This window comes from Neodiprion lecontei, chromosome 3, assembly GCF_021901455.1.
Source record: "Neodiprion lecontei isolate iyNeoLeco1 chromosome 3, iyNeoLeco1.1, whole genome shotgun sequence".
In the NCBI taxonomy this organism is placed as follows: domain Eukaryota; kingdom Metazoa; phylum Arthropoda; class Insecta; order Hymenoptera; family Diprionidae; genus Neodiprion; species Neodiprion lecontei.
Window position 1 is genome coordinate 10,021,267 of NC_060262.1, and position 6,758 is coordinate 10,028,024.

The window sequence follows — 6,758 nt, forward strand, 5'->3', positions numbered from 1 at the left end:
GGGTATTCGCGTCGGAACCTGGTACGCGGTCGGTCGCGCGGTGCTACCATACACCGCCGAGGTGGTGATAGCCGCTGAAGCGACGGCTACGCTCACCACCGTACTCGTCGTCGCTACCGTGGTTAGCCGGGTCGCGATGGTAATATTCACTGGCTCTAACAGCCGCGAATCGCTAGCCCTTCGGGGCTGTTCCCTCACCGGTTCCGTAACGGTCGCCAATTCGGCCAACCCCGCGAAGACATCCTCGTCCTCTGGTTCCCAGGTGACCGTCAAATCCCCGCGCTCACGCAAGAGGTGCCGTACGTACCGGTCACGACGCACCAGTATGCTACCGGTGGAATTTACCCTCGCGGTCACTAACGCCAACTCGAGCTCATCGCTCGTCATGTCATACAACCACGCGCCAATGGGTACCTCCGCCATGTTGACTTCACCCGCGAAAATAAAGAGCAGAAATGAAGGTAAAAGCACGCAAAAGAAATGAGAAGTGATGAAATTACCAGAACGCAAAATCAAACTGTTCGAATCAAAAGACAAAAGCCGTAGGTAGAGTCTGAGCGCAAGCAAGGGTATCCAATATGGACCCCTCGTATTAGTGAAGTCACCGCTAATATTTTAACAAAAGCGCCAGCAAAGGAAATATTGCACACAAAATGAAACAAAACCACAAAAGAAAACAACAAACCAAAAACAAAAGACGAGCTGAGAAAAAAAAAACAAAAAAAAGAAAAGAAAAGAAAAGAGAGAAAAGAAAAGAAAAGTATATTGTCGCGTCAGCAACAAACAACAAAAAAAAAAAATAATCTTTGACCGCAATGCTAAAAGCCGTCGTTGAACACACAACAAAAAAAAACAACAAAAACAAAAAAAAATAATTCCGAAACCGCAGAAGACAGTGTAAAACCAAAAAGAAATTCGAAATCAAAAATAATAACAAAAGAAAATAAAATATGACACAATCAAGAGATAGGCGATAATGGCAGGCGATTTTATTCCTATTACTAGAAATGTAAGGTGTGAATATACACGGGGTACTTTTTCGTCACCCGGTATATTCGTTAAATCGTAGCCTGAGTCGTAAATCGCAACCTTTCGATGTTATCCGCCACCCTTTGTATTCAATTTTATTTCCTCGCTACGTATTTACACCTGTCCCGCTGTGCTCCAAACGTCAACACGCTTGACCGAAGTGTCTCGCGACCTCTCTCCCCCGAATTCTCCGAACGCTGTTGTTTGGTTCCGCGCGCGCTAGCCGTTGCTAAGTCGAAATTTCCGAAACGCGCAACGCTACTATCTTTCTTGGAAATTTACAGCGGAAATTTCGCGAAGGCCCCACGTTGGGCGCCAATTTGTGACGTGGATTTTTCTGCACCTCGGTTACTCGGAGCAAATAACCGGGAACTTACCGCGTGCACAATAACTTGGCGTCCACGATGTACCCTGGATCTAAAACAATATCGCGAAATTTGTTGGGCGCCTGGCGTGGTCAACACGCCTCGAAATCGGTCATACGATATACCGCGACCATATGCTCGGTAGCTCAGTACCGCGGAGAGGGGAGGGGTGATTTTCGGGTAGAGAGAATTGCAACCAGTAAGCCAACACGTGCTGTGGCCAAATTACTATAAAATTCCGATGGTATATTTTTCATCAGCGATAGTACAAAATAAAAAGAAAGAAAAATAATAAAGAAAAAAAAAGAATGATAATACGACCACGCAAGTCGTCTTTCGCGATTCCAAACACAATGTTACTATTATCTAAACTAAATAAGAAAGGTAGAAATACTCCAAATAAAAATAAAAATAGAAAAATAATAACAACACAAAAAAAAGGAATAAATCTAGGAGGCCTCTACGGCCTACGTGCGCTAGTCGCCGTCTTAACACTATCCTACTTCCTAAAAGCCAAAAACAAAATCGGTCGCGGTGCGCTGCCCGCGAACGTCCTCTACACAATGGCGCTGGTCGCCAACTTAATACTAACTGATAATGCACACAAAAATGAAGAGAAGAAAAAAAAAAAAGGAATATTAAATAACTAAAAAGAATATTAAATAACTAAAGTGATGCGAGGCTCGTCGCGACACCCGCGATCCTCCTCTAAAAACGCATACGCTTATCAGCACGCACCCGAGCTTTACTTCCTCGGCGACGGCGGGACGCAGTCGCGAATTCGAATGCTCCCCGTGATTGCTCGCGACCTATACGATAATCGAAGATGTGTCGGATGACGTGAAATGACCCCGTGTAACGGACTTCGGTCACACTCAAGCTCGAGACAATAACGTCTCGGCTCAACCCGTGGCTCGACTCGATTTTCTGGATTCCCCGAAGTTATCGTCACTCTCTTACGCGCAACTCAGGCTACGGTCACCAAGCAAAAGAATCGGCAAACGAATTTCGAGTACTTTTCGACACGCAAACTAACAAAAGAAAACGGCTACCCTTTTTCGGATCAGCCTTGATTCAATTACCCTCGAAATTCGATCGCGAGAATGTTAACAACGCTTACCGCTCCACATCCACGCGACGAAGGGTCCAACTCCCTCGTGACGATGGCTGTCCATCATTCCTCGCGATCACCACTTCTATACAATAACGCAAACCCAAAGAAAAGCCTGACCTAACGCAACTTCGCCACGTGACTACTGTCTTAGTTGGTCGCCAGAACTCGAGTGATCTCGGATGGTCGCAACGCCGATCTCGTCGCGCGAATTTTTCGTGACGTCATCACCCTAAGAATGCGCAACAATCGATCGGTCATCGATTTTGGGGATTGCGCAACTTGCCGCGCACCTGTCGTCTCTACGCGGCGCAGAACTTAAGGCTAGATCGCGATGTCGTCTCCCGCGCAGCTCTACGTAGTCCTGGGGTTGGGCGGGGTGGTGCTCCCTCGTCGCTAGCTGGTACCCCGCGGTTGCCTTGGTTGGGCGTAAGCGGGGTGAGCGGGGAGGCTGCGGCGCGCCGGCCGCCAGCGGGAATCGCGTCCGCCTTGGATTCCCTCGCTGCAGGGATCTGCGTTGCCTCCCCCTCCGCAGCCTCGGTGTCCTTCCCGCAAGATCGTCGTGATTTCGCCTTGCCTCGAAAGATGTTCGGTATTGGAGTTGGTCACTGGAGGGTAGCCGGTGCACTCGAAAAAAAATAAAAAAAAAACAAAAGCCTGAAATATCTGGGTCGCAATGCTCTATTTCGTCCCTGTCGAAGCTCGGGTGCGTGACTCCAGTTCTGGCGCTCTCTGAAATTATTCCGCGACTCGATTTTCTAGACCCTTATCCCTGGATCTCGCCCAGGGTTCAGGGAGTCTCTTGTAACGGGCAGGCCTAACCGAACTGCCACGTTACAGTACATAGTACGCTACACTGTGCGGGATATGCTTTTGAATTTCACAAGTCTTATCAGTTTCAAATTCATCCACAGGTTCAGGGATTAATATACATTCGAGATCGGCGTATACGACAAACGGAACGGTGCCTTTGTTTTGAAAATTGGAAAATACTAAATCTTTACACTTGGGAAATTCCATGCGTACTTTATTTAGCATAATACAATCTTGCCGATGATTGTCGTAGGCGTGTTTCACGCTAAAGTGGCACAAACATCTGTCACATAAAAACAGCTGGCCATTATGATCAGACAATTGTTTGCTCACCAATCGGGAAAGATCTTTAATCCAAGCAAAGTGGAATCTCGGTGCAAACTCACCAGTCATATCGTCTTCCGGATTACTCTCAAGCATTAGAAGATGGATCGTGTCAATGTTTACGCTATGCAAATTTTTACTCAAATAAATTGGCACGATGACGCTTTTATTTGATTTTGCATGATGCGAAAAAGTTTGAGATTCTATACCATATACATTGATACGCAAATTATTCAATCTCTCAAGCTTTTTCACATCATGTAGAGTAGCAGGGAAATTGATACCTGTACAGTCCAACTCGGAAATATATCGATGATAACGGCTAGTCCTATCGGTGTGGGTGTTGACCGGGTGGAGGGCTGCTGTGACGGACCAGAGAAGGCATCTTTCGTCCTCGTTCCTCACGTTAATCACAGCCTTTTTATGTCGAATGTCTTGGGGCAGGTCGACGAATGTTGAAGCCCCCGCGGCGAGAGGCTGGTAGCGATTGATATTTACAGCGATGTTAAGGATCTCAATCATACTCCAGCCGGAATCGCGTTGCTCGAAATCTTCCACCTTTGACTGCAGATCACCCCGTGCACGTGTAAACCAACCATTTATATCGCTTGATGGGAGGAGAATCGCCACGTTGGAGGTGTTGAAACTCTTAACTTCGGTGGAGATCTCTTCGTGCTTGGCATTTTCGAATTTGCACGATAATATGAGGTTAACCTTCACATTTCCCTCCTCGCGCAGTATCAGCTCCAACTTCTCGGTGACGACGCGCTGCACATCGTCCAGAAAGGCGTCCAAATTTTTATGACGGAGATTTGTGACAACCCCCGTTCTGATTCGGCTGGCAAAAGCGCTATCCACGTCGTCCCATTGTACACCCGCAGGAGTACCGATATTTCCACCCGTCACCACTGTGCGCTGCTGCAACTGCTTGATCTTCGTCACCCAAGATTGCAGGAGTGCGATCGTATGCTGGATCCGTATTTTCGCACCAACGGTTGTTCCTCGTTGCATGGAAATATCGCGCAGAACTTGGATATTCGCAATTCCAATATCAGCCCAATGATTGATGACGGCGTCATTCTCTTCTCCGGGTGGTTGCTCTCTCAGCAAATTGTACGTCCTCTCCATCTGCTCCGCAAGTCCCATATACGCTTCGACTGCCATGACTTTGACGTTGATATAAGCTGAACTTTGTATAACTTTTTTGACTTGCACGTATCGTGTAAGACTGACGAGTCTGCATCGGATGCGTTGAGCTTATATGTATATAGGCCGATAGATCGCAAGAATTTGGGAACTGTGCGCACTGCGTTCTGCGCATATCGGAGGGTAAAATGACGTCAGAGATGCGGTGCGCACTGCGTTCTGCGCATCTCGGAGGGAAAAATGACGTCAGAGGCGACGGGGTCCGCAGTCCCCCTCCCACCATCCCAAAATTTTTGGGTTTTATTGCCCTCCCGACTCGGCAGAGATAATGAAATTCATGTAAAAAATGACGCGAAAGACGGCTGGGGTCCGCAGTCCCCGCCCCCACCATCCCTAAATTTTTGCGGTTCATCTGCCAGTTTGAAGTCACCTAGTTCCGCAGCTGCATCTTGCCTAAAAGCGTGTTGGAACAGGTTTTCACCCCCTCCCCCTCCCCCTCTCCACGAGCCCACCGCCGCCTAATGTAGTTTTTGAGTTTTATGAGTCGTTAAGCGGCGTGGGCCATGTGGTGGGAAAAATCGGTCAACGAAAAGCGGGTGGCGAACAGTGTGTGGTGTGAGAAAAATCTTATCTTGCCCGCTCTTCACCGGATGGTATGTGTACACACAGTTTTGGGGTTTTACGACTCTTTATAGCGAACAAGTCCGAGCCTGCACATCCCCCGCCATTCTCTATGATATGTATGTTCGGTTTCAAATGAGCTATTATAACAAAGAAGCCGAGCCTTTGCTATCGAGGCGTGAATTTATAAACCAAGCTCCCCTTATCGTCATCGATTGCTCCAAGCAGAACGAAACATTGAAAACTGAACCTGTGGACATTCGATTGGAATTTGACTGTAGCATTACGTTCCCGCCACACACTTCTGCCTACTGCATGATCTTGCATGATCGCATTGTTGAATATAATCCGATCAGTGGTACTGTTAAAAAATTGGTATAAGTCAATTTTGAAATAATGATATGTTTAATTAATATGGATATTGAAAATAATATGTATAATTTTACTCGTTAAAATTTAGAATAAGATAATTGAGAATATAATAAGAAAACTAAATGTAATTGATGTTAAATAAAAAAATTGTTAAAAGCATTCAAAACGTCATTTTAAACCTTCCTTCAGGGGTCATTTCCTGGAATTTTTTCAATAGATCTAGCGGGTTCTTACCTTATCTGATTTATGTGCGGCTTTCCGGCGCCAAACAAGTCTCGACAGGAATTATTTTGTGTGTGTGTGTGTGTGTGTGTGTGTGGGTGGGGTGTGTGCGTGTGTGTGTGTGTGTGTGTGTGTGTGTGTGTGTGTGTGTGTGTGTGTCAAATCCTATGGAAATAGCCATCGAAAATGACCGGGGGGGGGGGGGGGGGTGCTAGGGGGGAGCTGCGGGGGAACTAGGGGGGAGCTAGGGGGGTTGGTGGTCCAGAACTCTCATATATACACTACTTACAAATGAACAGCAATAGCATCATGATTCAAGCAACCAGAAATTATTGCCATACTCTGATGAGTAAGTTCATTGTTTTTTGTATAATAAATAACCACAGTATAAACCGTCGCTTGGACGTTATTCCAGTGAAACCCTGGAGCAGCATCTTGAACCACGAACGAATAGTTTTCGGCAAAGTCAACTATGACTATGAATTCGTCTTCTTTTAAACATTCTTTCACTTGTCTCAAGTATGCTGCTTGCTCTTTGGCGATGAAATTGTGTGGTAAAAGAGCCTTCAATTTCTCACCGAAATCATCAACAAAATCATTTGTGTTCTTAATTGTCGTTTCAAGAGTTACTCGTAGAGTAGAGACCCATTGTTTATAATTGATTTCATCAATTTCATTATCTTCCATCAAAGTTAACAGATGTTCTTTTACTTTTTCGACGCCTGGACATTGAGAACTATTGTGAAGAAAACACT